The 21785-nt window shown below is 34.6% G+C and overlaps 1 protein-coding gene and 1 long non-coding RNA gene across 2 annotated transcripts in view; one reads left to right on the forward strand and one right to left on the reverse strand.

The window, feature by feature from the left end:
- The window catches only part of GPR158 (G protein-coupled receptor 158), a 410036-nt gene that overhangs the window by 241714 nt on the left and 146537 nt on the right, over positions 1 to 21785 (reverse strand). The window lies entirely within an intron of this gene.
- Positions 8011 to 21785, forward strand: part of LOC111091242 — a 73159-nt gene continuing 59384 nt past the window's right edge. The window contains exon 1 of the long non-coding RNA XR_005355168.1: positions 8011 to 8289. This is a non-coding gene — a long non-coding RNA (uncharacterized LOC111091242). The remainder of the gene's footprint in view (positions 8290 to 21785) is intronic.

Consider the following 21785-nt stretch of genomic DNA (forward strand, 5'->3'; position numbering starts at 1 on the left):
TATGGCTATTGAAACTCTTAGGGGTAATTTGGTAAAAATGCAACTCTCATCATACATTGCATATATAAACACAGCCTTGCTAAATCCATTTAGGAGTGATCTGGGTCAGCAGCTCTGCTCCAGGATTGAGACTTTAGATATGCTACATTTAAACTCCACTTTCCTCATTATCTCATTATGCCTTCTGCTCAGTATGCTCTAGAAGCAGCACAAATTGCTCATAGGGTTTTAATCCAGCACTTTTCTAGACACCATATCATTGTCCCTCTACCCTCCACCAGCCCTACACACATACCCCATCCTGCAAATGCCTTGCTGCCCAATGTTAAAATGGATTGTGATACCCTCTGGGGGTTTTCTGGAATAGAATCAGTTATTTTGGGCTATATCTGCTTTGGTTTCCCTATCTCTAAAACAAAGAAAGCTCTTCTTAAGACATCCTATATAGCTGAAGTACAAACTATGGTGAAAACCAATAGAATCCTGCAAATTTGATTTTTCCAAGATAAATATAGCTAATACTAATGACTTCCCAAAAAAGAAACAAAAGAAAAACAAGCAGATTTATAACACTATTTAGTATATTTGAATTATTAATGATCATAAATTATAACAATTATGAAACTGGAGATAATATTGCTTCATGTTTAAATAGCAGATCTTTTCTTTCCTTTGCAATTTTAAAATCTGGCTTATGTTTAAATTTATGATTCATAAAAATACAAATGGCTACATTATAGGATTATGAGAAATATGAATTTTTTCCAGACTTAAGGCTTTGGAGTCACAAAGGGTACTCTTTCTGCCTGCACAAGAGATCAAAGTCCTAAAAGACATCTTTAACTTTTGTTCTATGACCAAAGTCAGAAAGCTTGTCAAGAGACTTGCCACACAGTAAGATGGGCAAGAAAAAGGCTTCCATCAGAGAGAGGCTTAGTAGAGTTCCTACTGGTCAGCCAGCAGGAGGGTCCTTTTTGTCTCTGTTTGCAAAATGTTCCCTGACAGGACCTCTGAAGGATAGGTTAGATGGTCTGCTGTGGCAATACAGGACAGATGGAGTCTGTCCTTATTTACCTGGCAAAAACGAACACTGGCTTCCATCTCAAGACAGGGTTAAATACAGCAAATGGCATTCATTTCGAAGAATGCAGCTGCATTACTTGAATATAGTAACAATGAAAAGAATTAGCATTTATAGTCATGATGGTGTAAATGCTTCATGTTTAGACATTTATTTTCTAATATAAGGCATTTGTAATGTTTTAATCTTGAATGGATCAAACCATAAAACAGGTGGAGAATGAGATTCTGCAACCTTTTTAAAAAATCAAGATAATTAGTTCTTAATTTGATCTCCCACCTCAACAAAATAACATGAGAAATACTACCAGTGAATTCTCTGTGTTTTCAAATTTTGTGATCTATTTTAAATTTAATACTGCACAATATGATGGCTGTTTCCAACTGCTTGAACCTTCAAAGCAATGAGTTCTGATGAATGTTTCTTTTGAGAAGAATGCCAAGCGCAGAGCAATAATGGAAATTCAGATACCAATGAAGGCAAATGTGACCCAGTAGCTTCAGATTAGTGTAGGAGGTTATATTCCAGCTTCTGTTACTAGATATGTATAATGATCTTAAGTAAAACACATAATTTAATAGCACTTCCCTCTTCTGTGAAATGAGAATAATATATTTTTTCTATTTCTTAGGAACTTGCTGACAATTTTCAATGATCCTAAGTCCACAGAGCTTATGCAAGATAATTATGTGCTATGAGTAAAAGTTAATTTTTTTAAGATTTTATTTTATTTATTCATGAAAGACACAGAGAGAGAGGCAGAGACATAGGCAGAGGGAGAAGCAGGCTTCCTGCAGGGAGCCCTATCCAGAATTCGGTCCCAGGACCCTCAGGATCATGACCTGAGCTGAAGGCAGATGCTCAACCACTGAGCCACCCAGGTGCCCTTAAAAAATGTTTTTTTAAAAACAGTCCATAAAACACCTGCCTAAGAATTGCCATGGGTGCTTGTCAAGCTTTCTGGGACACATTTAGATCTACTTAATTCAAAATATCTTGGGAATTAAGTCCAGGGATATGAACTATTCAAAATCCCCTTAGATGATCTTCATGCATTCTTTTTTTTTTTTCATTTTATTTATTCATTCATTCATGAGAGACACACAGAGGCAGAGACACAGGCAGAGGGAGAAGCAGGCTCCCTATGGGGAGCCTAATGTGGGGCTCAATTCCAGGTCCTGGGATCATGACCTGAGCCAAAGGGAGAAGCTTAACCACTGAGCCATCCAGGTGCCTCAATCATTATGCATTCTAAGTTTCAGAAACTGCTAAAGAAGATTTTGATAAATCAGGGATGACTTGTAAGATCACCAACTCTAAGATTCTATGATCAAACCCTAACGATAAAATAAGTAAGTTATATGTATAAAATTTGTAGTATCATCTCCGTAAGCAGAATAACTGAATTATGCTAACAGATTTAGGCAATTTAGTATCTTCATAAGAACATATAGATAGTAACAGATGTAGTCAAAACAGGTCTCATATTCAATTTTAAGTGAGTTGAACAAAATTAAATGAATCAGGAATCTTCTCAGGTTTTAGTCATCTGCTTACTCTCCTCCTCCAATGAAGCCAAAATTATATGCAAGAGTCAAAATTTCCTTTATGTCTTAAAATGTCTGAACATTAAATGTTAGAAGTTCTGGATAGGTTGCTTAAAGACACAATGTTCATTTCTAATACCTGAGCAGATTAAAAGGGGGCTAACAAGGCAAAATAAACTCATCCCATGTGACCAAGATCTAAATCTTACTCTCCTATGAAACAGAAATTTGCTAGTTACCTAAACAGTCTCATTTTGCTCAAATCAGAGACTTCCATGGCTGCTTTCCCTGACTTGATGAATAGTCTATGAGAAGCCCATGAAAATGCAATCTGGTCTGTAGATGAAGAAAGCTCAAGACCTACTTACTCTTAGCACTGAGTTTCTGTGAGTGCATTAAAACCAAGTAGGAGCACCTGGGTGGCTCAGTGGTTGAGTGTCTGCCTTTGGCTCAGGTTGTGATCCTGGGGTCTTGGGATTGAGTCCCACATCAGGCTCCGCATGGGGAGCGTGCTTCTTCCTCTGCCTATGATTCTGTCTCTCTCTCTCTCTCTGTCTCTCATGAATAAATAAATAAAATCTTTAAAATAAAAAAAAAGCAAGAAGTGTGAAAAATCATGAGCCCCACAACACATAATATGAATTATTTGGAAAAATTAAAGAACTTAGTCCTCATTCTTTTTTAAAAATATTTAATTTATTTATTCATGAGAGAGAGAGAGAGGCAGAGGGAGACACAGACTCCATGCAGGGAGCCCAACGTGGGACCTGATCCTGGGTCTCCAGGATCAGGCCTTGGGCTGAAGGCACCGCTAAACCACTGAGCCACCCAGGATGCCCAGTCCTCATTCTTACACTACAACTTATATAAAACAAAGCTGTGGGAAACAAGTAACTAGTCTCTATCACTATAAAACCATCAGCCAAGAAAGGATAGATTCCAAAGACAGAATAATTGTATGAAACAACAGGAAAATTACATCTTATTCCCTAAGAACATACACTAAAATTTTAATAGTGATTCTCTTAGGATGGTAACATTCAAGTGCTTTTATTTTTTTTTTTAAAGATTTATTTATTTATTCGGGATAGACAGAGAGAGAGAGAGAGAGAGAGAGAGAGAGGCAGAGACACAGGAGGAGGGAAAAGCAGGCTCCATGCCGGGAGCCCAACGTGGGACTCGATCCAGGACTCCAGGATCACGCCCTAGGCCAAAGGCAGGAGCTAAACCTCTGAGCCACCCAGGGATCCCCTCAAGTGCTTTTTATTCATTTTTGTTGCGGCAATTTTCTGTGCCTTCCAAAATTTTACAAAAAAACTAAATGACTTTTCTTATTAAAAATAGAGTTGTAAAAAGTGAGAGTTGCAAAGATGGTCAGTTATTTAGAAAAACACATCTCTGGGAGTTATTAAAGAAAGAGTATCAGATCCAAAGAAGGCAAGATACTACACAGGTGAAGAAACAATAAGGAACAGGAGAGAGAAAGATGTAAGGAAGTGGAGGATAATAGCAAGCATGCTGGCCTTTAGGCTTTTAAGTGCTCCCTTTCAGTATTTAAATGGCTAGAGACAAGGTACACACTTCAGATCTTAATAACAAAAGTGAAGAAATAAGAACCTATAAGTAATTTAAAATGCTATTACAGAGAACTAATACCCAAAGAATAAAATAAATTATGGTCAGACGGAAGTGTATCTAGATTTTTGCATGTTTCGGGAAGATATGGAGGTACAGTATATTTGTATCATTAAAGATGATGCTAGAGAAGAAAATCATTCAAAAGCACTAGGTAGCAGGAGCTCTATCAATTAAATCACAGCTGATTATGAAACGAAAAGTAGAGACATTTAAAGGAAGGGGGGGTCAGAAAACAGATCCTACATATGCTTAGATTTTCATTTTTTTGTGTTTACTTTTTTTCAGAAGACATATTAAGGATGGACTGAATTATGGATAAATGCTACAAAAGATTAGCGCAAATCTATAAGGTGTCAGGCCAAAATCTAGAGCAAATGTTACTTGTTAGAAAAATACTAAAAATACTGGTTTTTGAGGGCTTCCTGGGTGGCTCAGTCAGTTAAGCATCTACTTTCAGCTCAGGTCATGATCCCAGGGTCCTAGGATTAAGCCGCAAATCAGGCTCCCCTACTCCCTCCCCAGTAAGCTTGCTTCTCTCTCTTCCTCTGCCTCTTGCCCCACCTGTGTGTACATGCTCTCACTCCCTCACTGAAGTAAATAAATAGATAACTAACTAAATAATCTTTTTTAAAAATACTGATTTATGAAAGGGGGAAAATTACTGGTTTGCTTATATCAAAAAGAACAAAGGAGTTTCCATTGTTAGTAATACGTTGGCTGAGATATTCCAATGGGCACTCCCACCTCAAGTGAATCCTCTAAAGATATACTGATGTTCTTTCATCTTTTTTTGATTCCTTTCTTTTGGATTCATTTTTATGATTTCAGTGTTTCTATATGTTATCTTCATAGTTATTTATCCTCTTACTATTACTTTAGATGTTTCCCTAGAGATTACAATACCCATTCTTGACTTATCAAAATCTAATATAAAATTTCTTCCCAGATAATGCATGAACATTAAAATAGGCAAGTAACTTCTCTTTCAATTTATATTCTAGCATATTTCTACAGAACATTATTACTGTTGGTTAGTACAGTCAATATTCATTTATATCTCCATGCTCAATCTTTCTCTGCTTCAATCTTTCCTATTATGTTCAGACTTCCATTTGGGATCATTTTCCTTCTGCCTGAAGATTACTTGTTAATATTTTCTTTGGTGCTGTTCTGATGATTAATTTAGTGATTGCTGGTCTGAGAATGTGTTTATTTCACTTCACTTATGAAAGATGTAACATTCTAAATCAGCACTTACTTTCTTCCAGCATTCTGAAGATGTCATTACATTGACTCTTGGCTTCCACCTTATATGATAAGAAGCCTATTGTTAGTCTTCCAGTAGCTACTTTGATAATTTATCTGGTTACTTATCTGGATGTTTTTAAGACTTTGTCTTTGCATTTGGTCTCCCCCATTACACTAGTTATAGTTCTATCTTACTTAAGGTTGACTTCCACAATCTATGGCTTGATGTTTCTCATCAGTATTCTCACAGTCACTATTCTTCAAAGATTGTTTTGGTTCATTGTTTCTTTCTTCTTCCTTTAGGACTTCAATTTTACCTGTGTTGTACATTTTAATTATACTCTCTGTTTCTTAACTTCTTTTCTACATAGTTCATCTTCTGTCTCTCTACTTTATAAATGGATCTATATAAATCCACCTGATTTGCAAAACACAGGGATCAACTGAATATACATATAGATACAAGGTACTTTTATCCCAACTTACACCTACATAATAATCAATTCCAGATGGATGAAAGAATAAATAAATCTTCTAAGGACAACAGAGAAGAATGTCTTCATAACCTTAGATCTTAGGCAAAGATTTCTTCGTCACAACACAAAAACAGTAACTACAAAGAAAAAGTGATACACTGTACTTTATTAAAACTAAAACCTTATTCTCTCCACAAAGATATCATTAACAGAGTGAAAGGACAAGGTATACAGGCAAAAAAAAATATTTTAATACTTGAATTTGACAAAGAACATGTATCCAGAATATAAAACTAATTTCTGTAAGTCAATAATAATAAAAAAAACACATTTTGGAAAAAATATTAAAAGACTTAAAGATGAACTTCAAAAAAGAGGATATCCAAATGTTCAGTGAACATATAAAAAGGCACTCAACTTCATTAGTTATCAGAGAACTGATAATTAAAATGAAAATTAAGTGGCACCCAGGTGGCTCAGTTGATTAAGTATTTGACTCTTGATTTTTGGCTCAGGTCATGATCTCAGGGTTGTGAGATAGAGTCCCAGGTCAGGCTCCATACAGGAGGTGGAGCCTGCTTAAGATTCTGTCCCTCTCTCTCTCTGCCCCTCCCCACTTCTCTAAAAAATAAAAATGAATATGAAAAAATAATTAAAAACATGAAAATTAATACTACAAGAGACACACTACATAATATCAGGTAGCCTAAAATTAAAATTGATATCATACGTTGGCAAGCATGTAAGGCAAATTTTATATTCATATATGGCTGGTAGAAGGGTACACTGATCAAATCACTTTAGAAAACTCTTTGACAATATCTACTACAGAGGGATATTTACTTAACCTTAGGACCCAGCAATTCCACATCTAATTATATACTCAATAGAAATATATGAATATATATACACTGAGAGATGTATATGAGAACGTTCATAGCTACATTATTCATAGTAGCCAAAAATCCAATGTCCTTCATATTAGAATGGATAGATTATGGTATATTCATCCAATAGAGCACTAAATAAAATTAAAATAAACATATGCTATTGCTATGTTTGCAATAGCAATGCTATGCATAACATGGATCCATGTAACATTCTAAACTGTTACACAAAAGAAGTCAGACACAAAAGCATGCAAAGTACATGACTCAAATATATAACATTCAAAAACAGGAAAATGTACCTATGGTGTTATAAAAGTGGTTACTCTTGCAATGAGGGCATGGTGTTGACTGGAAGATTCTGGGAAGCTAGTAATGTTCTCTATATCTTGATCTAGGTGGTAATTTACATGAGTATTCATTTTATAAAAACTGCTAAAAACTTTTAAAAACATTTTTAGTGTCAAATATGATTTGTGCAGTTTATTGTATATATGGTATATTTATAGTAAAAGAATTTTGAAAGTTAATAAATTTTAAAAGTTAAAAATTTTAATACATTTTAATTTAACAAATATTGTCAAGTATTGCCAATATATAATTTTGGGAAATTGTCCTACTTCTATTTGAGAAAGACATCAAAGCCTGCTATATTTTCAGAAAATATTCTATATAAGAATTTATGCAGCCATGGAATCCTCATAGTTATAAATTACTTATATTTTCCATGTACACAAGTTTTAACATGCTATTATATGAAAAAAGATACAATAAGTAACATTTTTAGGATGCTTTTAGCTAATATTTAGAATGCTTTTATTATTCAGGATGTTTTTAGCTATATCAGAAAATTCTAACTCAAATAAATGACCCCACTAAGGAATTTATTACAAAAGAAGCCAAGAGGTTGGCAATTCCAATGTTGGTTAATTCAATGCCTTAACATGTCTTCAAAGACCCAAGTTTGCTGCATCTTATTGCTTTGCCATCTTCATGTATCGATTTTGTCTTGAAGCTTAGGACTTCATAATTACAAGATGGCTACAACAGTTCCAAACATCATAGTGTTCAGAAGCAAAAAGAAGACCTTTTCTGTTTTAGAACAAGTAAAACATTTTTCAGAATCCCATCAGCAGACTTTCCTTTGTGTCTCATTAGCTACTGCTTTAGTATGTGCCTTTACTTAAACCAATTACTGGCAAGAGGAATAGATCAGTGCACCAAATTTAGTAAGATTTACCCTTGGTCTCTAAGGGTAAGCAGATACCTGAATAGAATCAGAATTCTGTTAAAAAGGAAGAGAAAGAGAGGTAGGGGGTGGTGGTTGCTGAGGCAACAAGAAGTATCTACTGTAACAGCTGACTGAATCACAATAAAGGACACAACATAAATGGATTTTTTATGCACAACAGGTATCATTCAAAATATCTGCAATGCTGTTAGATTTTAAATACTTTCTAGTTCTATTCTCTATGTACTTTTTATCTTGAAAAATCATAATGAATTCAAATGTCAAAGTTCAAGTAAATAGATTAGCTATCCACTTTTTTGTCTTGTATAGAATAAACAAGCTAAATACAAGGATTATTTTTTTTATTTTTGCCTGTTCAATTACTTGAGTAAACATATATATAGCTACATGACCCAAATCCTTTGCAATAACAGTTATGACAATTACCCATGTTCACATTTAATAATAATAGTCCCGACAGCTAATTTTTATCAGATGTTTACTGTGTGCAGGTACTAAGTTCACCACTTAAAATGTAAGGAACTCTTATTGAATCGTTATAGCAAATATTTAAGGTACCACTGTTATCCCCCCTTTTTGTCAACAATGGAACAGAATCACAGAAAATTCTTTTTTTTTTTAGAAAATTCTTTAAATTTCCCAACATCACACAACTACTAAATGGTGGAATCATTTAGCCATACTGATGACTGGCAATTTTAAAAGATTATTAAGAATTATAAAAAATTATAAAAAATTAATTCCTGATACATACCAAGTTTCATTTTAACAGTATAATGACTTTGTCTCAGAGAAGCTAAACATTACACAACCAAGGTACTAGGTTGTCAATAAACTAAACAAAATGGTAACAATTGTTCTAGAAGCTTCAAGAAAATAACAGTAGACCTTATTAGAATAGCCTTCATTCAGACTCTGCAACTCCCTGGACAGTGTGGGGAAGTAATTATCTAGAGAGAAGGGCTTAGTTACTGGACAAAACACCAACAATGTTAAACTCCCGTGTTTAAAAAAATTCCATAGGACCTTAACAGGTGGAAGTTTTTACATTGGAAGATTTTTTTCTATAACAGTGGAAGATTTTATTGTAATAGATAATCTAGGAAATATTCCAGTTACCGTGTTAAGATATTTTAGGTCAGATTCATGAGTAACATTAAAAAGTCAACAGTTATTTATAAAAACAATATTCCATCATTTATAACATCCACAAGAGGGACTGTTATTATATTGCCTTGTAACCCCAGCAATTTCTATTCCTATGCAAAAAGCTATTAGTGAGTAATGAAATATTAATAGCAAAATGTAGTTGTATCTTTGGCATTGAACCAAATTTTAGCCATTAGTAAATCATATATTTATGCCAAAGATATCCAAGTAGAGCACTAATTTGCTTTCTCTCTGTTCAATACTAACTTAAAAGTTTGTGTTGGATTATTCTAGAAACATAACATTGCAAAAAATCCGTAGACTGCACTTATAGTCTGAATAAGTGAATTATTTGTAACAGTTGAGGTCTTCCAGTATCCTAGAGGTTTGTGCAATATTCTAAAAATAATGTGGAGAAAAATGATTTAAAAATAAAAGATTTCATATAACTTTTCTAACTAGCCAGCTGTTCACCATCAGATAGATCCTTTTTGTTCTGACTTCTCCTAAACCTCACATTGATTCTTGCCCATTCCCTGACTTGCACATCAGTAATGAAGGTACATTTGATTTTGGCTTTTTAAAAAATTTGAAAAAAAAAACTTAGGATGGAAAAATCAGATATATAAAAACAGTTGATCAAGAATCTCATTTTACATATATTTGTCTTGTACTGCCCTTCTCACATCTAGTATCCATTTTATTCTCACAAGAACTTTATGTAGTAGTAAAGGAGGTGATATTTATGCCACTTTATTAGGAGAACTGGGTCACACAGAAGTTGAATATCTAAGATGATCCAGCTATTCAGAAACAAATATGCCTGATACCTAGGTCTAACCTAAGGTTCAAGTCCTTCCTATTCAGACCTCGTTTCCTTCAGATACATTTTTTGCATAGTATGAAAGAAATTGAACTGCTTATTTAAAACTGAAATGGACCTGGCACCACAGCTCTGGACTTCTCACAACTTTTGACGTCAATTCTGTTGTCATACGCATCAAAGCTTCACAATGACAGAAGACTGAGCAAAGTAGGGAAGAATATGTTTCCAGTAAGAAAAAATTGATAATTATAGATTTTGAGTAAATGGCAATAATAGAATAAGCTGACAATGAGTTCTATTTCAGACTCTTATTTTAATATTTCTTTCAAATTCTTCTCATAATACACTTTCTAATTAAATTCACAAATATATTTTGCTAGCCACAAAATGATTAGTTTAATACCTAAACATTTATCATTATGATGATTAGCCAAAACTTGAAATAAATCTACTTCTAGCTGTCATTTTATACAAGTAGCCTATTTTGGCTTTCAATAATTCCATTTTAACTTTTTATAGATAAAACACTCCCTTTTGATTTCTAGTAGGAAACCACTCTCCTTAAAATGTTTTTATAAATGGAGCTAATGCATTTCCTCCACAGGAACCATATTATGTTTGAACTACAATGTATAGGTTTAAAAAAAAAAAAAAAAGCAACACTTGAGAAACCCTGCCAAGAGTAGAGGGAGAAGGCTGTGTCTGGGCTGTCTGTACTTGGCCCAGGACACTTGAAATTAAACCCAAATGACATCAAATAAGAAGCATTCCCAATCATTTTCTTTCTGTTAAAGCTCCAGGAAATCACCCCACAATTAGAGAGTGGTACTATCTTCTCTTACTAAAAACGAACAGCCATTATGTACTTTGAGAGTACAATGTTTTGATGTATAACTTCTGCTTATATGCTTAGTTAACATGTCTCTGGCCAATTCTCATTTTGGAGGGAATTTAGAAAGTGATAAATAATTATTCCTTTTTATTAAGTAAAAATCAATTTACAGTCATTTATTCTCCTTCTTTGTTATATCATTCCCAATCACCTAGTTATAGAGGGACAGGTACCTCACTACAGCACTCACATCCTACACATCGGGGATTAAGCTCTAAAATGACCTGCAGTCAGTCAAATGTTACATAATAAAATTAAGAAACTATGCCTTAAAACACAGTATATCAATATGTATATACACCTATATACAGTAATTCTTTTACATATGAAACTTGAGAACCACTGGGATACCTAAAAAAGAACCAAGAGAAAGGTTCTTTGCAGAAGTGTGTCCATTCAAACCACTCTGCATTTAAGACAATTACTGACTCCCTAGCTAATATGCAATGGGTAGAAAATTCTAATGTGTTCCTGCTTACCCACAGTTTCTACTCCATTTTCTTTAGACATTGGAATATCTCTTTTGTTGTTACAAGGATCAGAGAAAATGGAAAAGTCACATGGGGAAGAGTTATGTTCTAACTGTGGGACCCAGGAAATTGAACAAAATCCCCTACCCCTGGACAAGCAGAGCAGGACTGACTCTATTTTGGGCTGCACCCTCCTTGTGCTGACCTGCTTATTGCTTAGGGCACTGCCCGCCCTAGTCAATGACCAGGGCACACCCTAACCGGAAATCCCGCTCAGTGGACCAGCTTGTCTGTGCAACTTTCTGCGATCCCATTGGCCACGGGCCCCTATAAAGTTGCTAAGCCTCTTAGTCTCGGGGTCCAAGTCCCTGCTCCCCCGCGGCGGGTATACTTGGTCCCAGGCTCGAGCTTGTAAATAAGCCCTCGTGTGATTGCATCGGTGTCGGCTCCTTGGCGGTTTCTCGGATTCGCGATCTTGGGCACAACAGTAACACTAACTTTAAATTAAAAAATACAACCAACTGAACATCAATACTCCTTGAATGCCATTCATCAAGAAGGTCCTAGGACCCTACAGACCCTAAGAAAGTGAAGTTACCTTCTGCCAGGTTTCTCTAAACTTGCTCTTAAATGCCCAGTTCATTCTCAAGAGCCCAGTTAATGTCAGGCAAGGATTAATAACTCAGGCATACCGGGGATCCCTGGGTGGCGCAGTGGTTTGGCGCCTGCCTTTGGCCCAGGGCGCGATCCTGGAGACCCGGGATCGAATCCCACGTTGGGCTCCCTGGTGCATGGAGCCTGCTTCTCCCTCTGCCTGTGTCTCTGCCTCTCTCTCTCTCTCTCTCTCTGTGACTATCATAAAAAAAAAAAAAAAAAGAAAGAAAAGAAAAATAACTCAGGCATACCATCTTTCCCCTGTGGTTCCAAGCCATCTTTAGAAGCTGATGCTGTGGGAACCCTAAAATGTATGAGAACAATTCTTAACATGGAGAGTAGCTACCGTTCCTTAGTGGTAAACAGATGTTATTTCTATGATTAGCAGTGGTTTGTTTTTTTTTTTAATATATAAGGAGAAATACTAACTAATGAAAATTAACTTTATTTACTTAAAGATTTTTACTAATTGATTATTTGAGAGAGAGAGAGAGAGAGAGCAAAGGGGGAGGGATAGAGAGGGAAGAGAGAGAGAATCCCAAGCAGACTGTGCACTGAGCACAGAGCCTGACATAGGGCTCAATCTCATGACCCTGAGATCATGACCTGAGCTAAAATGCAGAGTCTGACACTTAACTGACTGACCCAGGTGCCCCTAGAATTAATTTTAAATTTAAATGTTCTCTTTGAAGCTAAATAGACTTACATAGTTAGAAGAAAGATGTGAAGAGAGGCAACATGGTATGATAGAATAATGAAATGAAAGTAAAAAAATAGAGCCTAGTTTTTCCAGGTCAGAAGCTATAACTTTTAGTAATTTCTGTGTTCCAAGTACCTACCCAAACATAATGCCTAGTTCCTTACAGGTCTTAAATAAATATTTGCTAAACTTAACAGTTGAGTTTTAGGTCTATAAAACAGACCCTGGACAAGGGATGTCTAAGTAAATTCCAGCTATAACATTCCTGCCAGGTCTCATACCAAGGAAACCAACATCATAGAGTACAAATTACAATAAAGTGTTATAGTTCTACTTTAAGAAACACTGTCAATTGAATTTCATCAATTTTATCATTTTCTTTTATCTTTACTGAAGTGTGTTTTTGCCAAAATGAATTTCATGACATAATCCAGCCAGTTAACAGTGGCAATGGTTCACAAACCTGTGAGCACATGAGAATCACTGGCAATCTGATTCCCTCTACAGATCTACTAAATTGGAATCTCCAATGATAGGACCCCAGAAATACATTTGCCAAAAGGTTGCCTATGTGATTTCGATAAATACATTCTACACATCTCTTAAGTTTAAAACAACAGAACTATATGTATATACACTTTCTTCTTGGATGCCATATGTTAACAAAGGACTTTTTCCTTTTTTATCTATCCTTTGACTCCATTTTTTGTTTTTATATTGTTTTTTAACCTTTTATTAAAAATACTTCAAACGTACAAAAGCAGGGCAAAAAGAAAATTGCCATGAACTTCTCAACAATTATAGATTCATTGCTAGTCTTCATCTATACTGCCACTCTCACATGTGATTTTGAATCAAATCCTGCAGAGAACAAAGGATCTTTTTTGAACCATGATAAAATGGGTTCTTCTCAAAGTAATGTCATACCTCAACTGTAGAACTTGCATGACCAAAGTCTCTACCTTGGAGTGCAGAGTCTAGGATGAAATAGGCCAGATACACTGATGAAAGCTACAGGCAGTGATGGCAATTACTCTTCAAAGCCATTGCTTTCAGCCTTTCTTACAGCTTATTTTATTCCCTACACATTTTAATGTGCTACCACATCTCATGAAGTCATGTTCAAGTCAGTCTGTTTTTCTGCTATGGGTTCATCAATAGAATTCTCTTGTTCATCTTTACTTCTAATAATAATAAAGCTTAGATAGATCTGAATCAGTAGATCACACCAAAACAAACCTAATTGGTAGAAAAGTGTGACATTTGTCTAACTTGAGTGCTACAATTAAGTCAACAAAGAAAAAAATACTGGAAGTATGACTAAGTGTGTCATACCACATTCTAAGAAAAGATGGGCCTGTCTTTTCTTCTCCTTTCTTTCTTTTCTTTTCTTTTCCTTCCTTCCTTCCTCCCTCCCTCCCTCCCTCATTCTTCTCTTTTTTCATTTTTTCTTTTCTTTTCTTCCCTTCCCTTTCCTTTCCTTTCATAGATCTGAAAGCAGTATTAACCCAGTAGAAAGAAGGTACCATTAAAAAAATAAACATAGACATTTACTGTTACAGTACTATTTATTGTAATTTGAGTATTCAGTACGGGGCCAAATGTGGTATGTTACAGTATATTGTCCTTTCAATAGGGAGTATTCCAGTCTATTGTACTTGATTCTCTTTGGTAGTTAAAAGAATGGTATCTTTCCAAAAGCTAAGGTCTTAACCATTCATATGTTAATTAGTCAAAGTGCAACAACTTATCCTTGAGTCAACCTAGTTTCATCTATGTAGGAAAGGTTTTCTTAATGAAGTATATCAGAAAATAAAATTCAACCCCAACAAAGACCATAAATGGTTCCTAAATATTCCCAGGTTCTAATTTCTAAATATCATTCATATCAAAGATACAATAGGATGAATCTCAGGAGACTAAAAATCCTATATGGTATCCCTAGGGTAGCCTGGTATTCCTCAATTTTGGTCTATCTGTATTGTACAGCTACTCATTAAACGATCCAAGGATCGGAAAGGAACACTGAAATACCTCACTAAACTGGAGTTCCCTCCTGCTAAATTTCAGTGTATGTGACTTTGCTTCTGTGCTTTTTTCAGCAATATAAAAATTCTGTTTCAATAAATGTGAGCCATTACTGTAGGGAACAATTATAAAAAGTAGGGGAAGTATGTGGAATAGAAAAGTAAAAGGTACCTTAGCTAGAAGAAAAATGTTTTAAAAAGCTAAAAGGAATAAACACAGATGTTATATAATCTTATATCTGTTTGAAACATGGGGCTGAGTAATATATGTAAAAGGTAACAGACTATCCTCTGAGGCTGCACTTTGGGAGAGACACAGTGGGGATCCAAGAGCTAGATTAACAAACCAAAACATAAAATCTGAAAACTAATGAATATTTTGGACAGCAGGCTAGGTAATGGAAATAAAACACATCTTAGTATGCACTAAGTTTTGCAACAAAGCAAAACAAATTTATAAGCTTTCAACAAAACCTCCAGGTACATTGATCCTAGAACATTTCCAGTGAGCTAGAAAAGGTAAATAGAAAGCAATCACACGTGGAATTATTATTAAAGTAAGATGTAGAAAATGTCATTCACATTTTTTTCCTTAATATGCTATACTAATTATTTCATTTCTGTGGACAAAAAGAAAAATTTATAATAACTTTTATTGGTTTATTGGACACATTGGCTTCTAACTTGACACTATTTTATGAATGTGTTCTTCAAGGTTTCCAAGGACTAAAGAAATGTTCCAACAAAATAAACTCATAAGGAACCAAATATTTACATTGTGGAATATATATTTAATAAGGTACTATTCTTGACATTTATAAACAATTTCCAACTGACATAAATAAAGTCATCAACAGGCTTCAGTCTTCCTGAATCTGACACATCCTCTTCAATCATAGTTCCAAACATGGGTTCCAGGAACAAAAATTGTGAGAATTCCTCAGTATCTAACACCACGTACTGCCTGCATATATTTTTATTTCTTTTATATCAAGACAGAAATCAGTGCTTTCTTATTCTGGAACATTTCAAGTGAATTAACTCTCAGACCAGTGGACTAGCCAAATCGTAGGAACAAATTGTATATATATTTTGGTATTATGTATGGGACACACTGTTGACAACTTCCACTTTTTAGATCTTTGTCTTCAGTTTCAGAAAATGGCTTATCTAGCAACCAAACTATGTTACAGTAGAGCAGCACATTCAACATGAAAGCCCACTAATAGAGTTACTGTAATAATATATACAAACTTCCCAAAAATGGAAATTTTAAAAAGGTTCTAAAAAATAAATAAATAAAATAAAAAAAATAAAAAGGTTCTGATCATTCTACCAAATAAAGTAATGATAAAAAGACTTGGTATTTCTTGCCAAACCATTCTGAATTCCAATCTCTTTTCTTCATTGTTTTCTTCTGTTCTCCTCTAACCTTTTTGTAATTTTGTCAACTTTTCAGTTTTGAGTTAAGCTCAATAGTTAAAAATGAAGTACACAGGCAATTAACTCCTCCATCAATAGTAACAGTTACAAAAGCCATTGTGGCAATTTACATTTTGTTAGTGCTTCATTGCTCCTGCCTTCCATCTCTAAGAATCATAAATCCCCAAACTCCTTCAGAATACAAGTCTAGCACAGATGGAAGAAGTTTTATTTCACTTGGGAACTGAGAAGGTGAAGTCATTCCAAAGTGGAAGAGAACATAACCAGTCCACTGTGCACCATTTAATTCAATGATTCCCTTGTGAGGTGCTTCATTTTCTGGTGCACCGCTGACAGCAGAAATGCTGCTTAGCACAGCAATATATTAGCCATTTGTGAGGCATTAGGTTAGCAAATACCTAAGGCCATGGAAAAACGGAAGAAGTCGATGGAATCAGGTTGTCTGAATGACCGAATCAAGGCTTCAGAATACTCCTTTTTAAAATGTGCCCAGGTGTATAAGGTAGAAAGGCATTTCAGGTACTGAGGGAGGTATTGCTTCATTCCACTCTTTTGACTGAATAAAACAAAAGTTAAATGCCAATCACAGTTTTTATACTTTCATTCTTTCCCTTTCTCTCCATCTCTTCCCTTTTTGCCTTTTTCTATGCTGTGTAGACTTATCTCCAGAAATTGTAAACAAGTGTGAAAGCAAGTGTATAAAACTTAACCTCACCCTCAGCCCTATACTTTTTATCTCCTGCTTTACTTTCTTTATTGTGTTATTGTGCTTATGATCATCTGACATATTTTATTTATATTATTACCTATGCATAGTAGGCATTTAATAGAAAACAGATCTGTGGATAAACAAACATGTTTGCTCAAAGTGATGCCGTAGTGTAGGAGGAAATTTAAGATTTTAAGTGTGTAAAAATAATAAAGAGTGGGAAGCTATGGCCACAATTAGCCACAGGGAAGACTGCGAAAACTATTTAAAATTTACCTACAGTGCTCTTCCAGTCTCCTTTTTATAGCTTACCACACCCTCTTCAGCTCCACCTCTTCCCTACCTACGCATCCCTGGCAGCCAGGATCTTCATGATGTGGATGATAACGGTGATGATAACGGTGATGTACTAAGTGCTCAATCTGTCTCAGGCACTGTACAAAAATTTTGTACATTTTATCTAATTACCACAACAATCCTGTATGGTCAGAATTTTATATAGAAATAAGAAAAGATTAAGTGATATTTTGGTGAGGATCAAATCATTTAATATATATTAAGTGATTAGAATAGTACCTAGCTGTGTTACCCACGTATCTGCTTCGAAAACTACTGTTATTATCATTCTTGATTCATCTCCATTTTGGCAATGAAGAAATTGAGACTCAGAGTGGTAACTGAGCTGACCAACAATACAGAATATGGAATTGAAAGAATCTGGATGTAACCCAAATCAATGTGGTTCCCAGTCTGTGTTTTTTCCACCATGTGACACTGATACCATTTGGCTGATCAAACTTTGGACTCAGTGTTACTGTAGAGTCTGTCCTCCCACTAAAATAAGCCATGGCCTGAGATTTTGAGAGTAGAGCTACTGCCAACTTTTAGGGTAGTACTCCAGGACTATTTTCTGATACAAAATAATATTCTGAGCTAATATTTTACATATAAAATTGATTCATTTATATTCTCTAATGATGCACTTTGTGTTCACCTAGCCCTTCCCAAAATATTTTCCATAAAACAATACTTCCATTAGGTGCTCTTCAAAGAGTTTCCTGGAAAACTAAGTATGACAATAAATGAATTGTATATTTCTCTTATAGAATCAGAAAGCATTTTGGCATTTTAAAGTTTTGAAAAGTTGGGTAAAGCAATCAGTTTTACCCAGAGTTTTCTTATGTATTTCACAAGATCCTTAAAAAAAATCACTACTTTATAAAGGACACTTTAAGAAATCTTAACCTGATGTAATAGATATAATATAAGTAATTTCTTTTTTTTTTTTTTTTTTTTTTTAATTTTTATTTATTTATGATAGTCACAGAGAGAGAGAGAGGCAGAGACACAGGCAGAGGGAGAAGCAGGCTCCATGCACTGGGAGCCCGATGTGGGATTCGATCCCGGGTCTCCAGGATCGCGCCCTAGGCCGAAGGCAGGCGCCAAACCGCTGCGCCACCTAGGGATCCCTAATATAAGTAATTTCAAACCACAAGGAAGACATTTTATTGTTAAGGAGTTTTCCTTAGAGTGACAATCATACCAGACTCCAGTAGTTCTATACATGAACCCCTAAGAGATAGTACAATCTATTGTCATGGAGCTGGAGAATACTTTAACCCTCTCATTTATAAACAAGGAATACAGGACCAGAACTGTTAAGGTATTTGGGCATAATTTTAACTACTTTAAGTTATAAAATACTTTTAGGAATTGGATTGGAAATAAGGAAGCCAATATTTTACTGTAACAATTATTTAAAGCAGAGAAAATCAATTAAACTCCCTATCCTTCCATTTTCTTTCACCATAAAAAAGTTTTCACTCTCTTTTCATACCAGAGAGGCTATTATCATAAATAGCCCAGATAGTTCAAGGCTACTTAAAGCTTTTAAGAAAAAATTCATTACATTCCTTAGAATAATGTTAAAATTAGCCAATAACACAACTCAGAGTAGATTACAACTCTGACACATTTTGAAACTTATTTTTATTTGAAAACTGGAAATTTTGAGTTAGCCATTCCATAAACTTAAAGAAAAACTGCAAGTACAATATAAGACAGTTTTTTATCATGAGCCATTAAGAAAAGATTGCCAATGGGATACTCTCATGATACCTGAATATTTTAGTGTGTATCGCCTACATAGATGAACATTCTCCCACATAATTTCAACACAACCATCAAAATCAGAAACTTAATATTGTTACCATCTAATGCAGAGACCCTGTTAGTTTCATTTGTCCTGATAATATTCACTATAAGCAAAAAGAAAAAAAAAAAAGACTTTAGAATCATATATTATCATGTCTTATAATTCCACTTCATTCTGTAAGTTTCTCAGTATTTCTTCAACTCTTATAAGACTTGATCATTTCTGAAGAGGACAGGTTATTTTATGGAATGTTAATTCAGTTTGCAATTTACTTGATGTTTTCCCATTAAGAGATTAAGTTTATGCATATTTGACAGGAATATCACAGAAGCGATACTGTGTTCTTTTTGTATCCCAACTGGTGGCACACAGGTTCAAACTGTCCCATTATTATGAATATTTAATTATGGTGGCATTCTCCAGACTTTTCCACTATAAAATAGCTTTTTCCTCCTTTGCAATTAATAAACATTTTATGGAAAAGTATTGTAGAATTTTATTAGTATACCATTCCTCATCAAACCTTTATGTATTATGTATGTATGTATGTATTACTCATTTAACTCCTGGTTTACTGTATTATTCAATTGGTTAAAATCCATAATTATCATTATATAATCCAACAGAAATGTGAACCAGATTTGGAGAGTGACAGGCTGAATTCTATAAATTTTGGACACACCTCCTCATTCTCTGAGAACCTCCTTACTGATACAAGATATTCCAGGCTCATCTTTATACTCGAGTTTCTCCATCCCAGAATCAGCCATTTCACTAAGAAGTCCCAGTTCCTTTTAGTAGAAAATGATGTATGTTATGTATCGGTTGCTACTGGTATGTTGTTATTCCCAGACTCTCTTGGTGAATAGAACTAGGGGATATAAGTATTCATGACACACATAAACACAAACACTCAAAAACACAGACATATGGACATTTATATTTATCTCTAAAACCATGAATTCATTAATAGATTCATGAATTTCTGATATTTATAATTCTAATCCAACATCACCCATATATTCTGGTTGTCTTTCTTTCCAAATTTGTGTGTCTTTCTCAGACAGTGAGAAACCTAGTACTGTTATCCTTAACTAACTTGCTTGATCAATCCTCCTCTATATAAACTATCTCCTGTCTTTGCTGCCACTTTTTCCCATGCAAATGTCCTCCTCTCCCCCATATGAGTTAGACTAATATCAGATAGAGTAGTTTTGTTTAAAAAAAGTCATTTCATAATGATAAAGGAGTCAATTCATCAGGAGGATATCAATTTCCTAGATATCCTAACCTAATAATACTTTTTTTAAAAGATAGATTTATTTATTTATTTATTATTTACTTATTTACTTATTTATTTATTTATTTATTTATGATAGACATAGAGAGAGAAAGAGAGAGAGAGGCAGAGACGCAGGAGGAGGGAGAAGCAGGCTCCATGCCGGGAGCCCGAAGCGGGACTCCATCCCGCGACTCCAGGATCGCGCCCTGGGCCAAAGGCCGGCGCCAAACCGCTGATCCACCCAGAGTTCCCCCCTAATAATACTTTAAAGTAAATGAAGCATATATGTCAATTATATTTCAATTAAAAGAATAAATGAAGCAGAAGTTGATAAAACTGCAAAGAAAAGAGATAAATCCACAATCACAGTTGCTTATTTCTGTACCTCTCGCAACAACTGATAGAACAAATAGACAGGAGATCATCAAGAATGTAAAAGATTTGAATACTATCAACTAAACTGACCCAACTGACACTTAAGTACACTCTACCCAGTAATAATACACATTCTCTATGAGGGAATACAGAACATTTCCTAAGATAAACTATATTGTGGGCCACAAAGTATCTCATTAAATTCAAAAGGATTAAAGTAATACAAAGTGGACAACAATGAACAACAATGGAATTTAGAAATCAATAAAAGAAAGATCTCTGAAAAATCTGCAAATACTTAAAAACTTAACAAAGACAATTCTAAATAACAATCTGTAGGTCAAAAAAAGATGATTAAGAATATTAGAGAACATTATTATCAAACAGAAATGAAAGCCAATGTATCAAAATGTGTGGAGTGTCAATAAAGCAAAACTTTGGAGGAATATATAGCACCTAACATCTATATCAGAAAATAAAGGATGTCTGAAACCAGAGAATTCTGCTTCTACCTAAGGAAACTGGAAATAAAGATCAAGTGAAACCCAAAGAAAGCAAGAAAAGAAGATAATAAATATGAGTGGAAAAGTGAAACACAAAATAAAATAGAATAAAATCAATAATACCAAAAGACAGATATTTGAGAAAAATCTATAAAGTCTAAACCTCTAGTCTGAGTGATCAGAAAAAAAAAACACTGATAATGCAAATTACCAATATAAGGAAGGAAATAGAGGATGTCAATACAGATTCTACAGATTTTTGCTTGTATGTTAAGTTTTTATTTTAATTCCAATTTGTTACCATAAAGCGTAATATTAGTTTCAGGTGTATACTGTGGTGATTTAACACTTCCATTCATCACCTGGTGCTCATTACAAGTGCCCTCTTTAATACCCATCACCTATTTAACCCATCCCCTGCCCACTTCCCCTGTAGTAGCCATCAGTTTGTTCTCTATAGTTAAGAGTCTA

Source organism: Canis lupus, chromosome 2 (genome assembly GCF_011100685.1).
Source record: "Canis lupus familiaris isolate Mischka breed German Shepherd chromosome 2, alternate assembly UU_Cfam_GSD_1.0, whole genome shotgun sequence".
Taxonomy (NCBI): domain Eukaryota; kingdom Metazoa; phylum Chordata; class Mammalia; order Carnivora; family Canidae; genus Canis; species Canis lupus.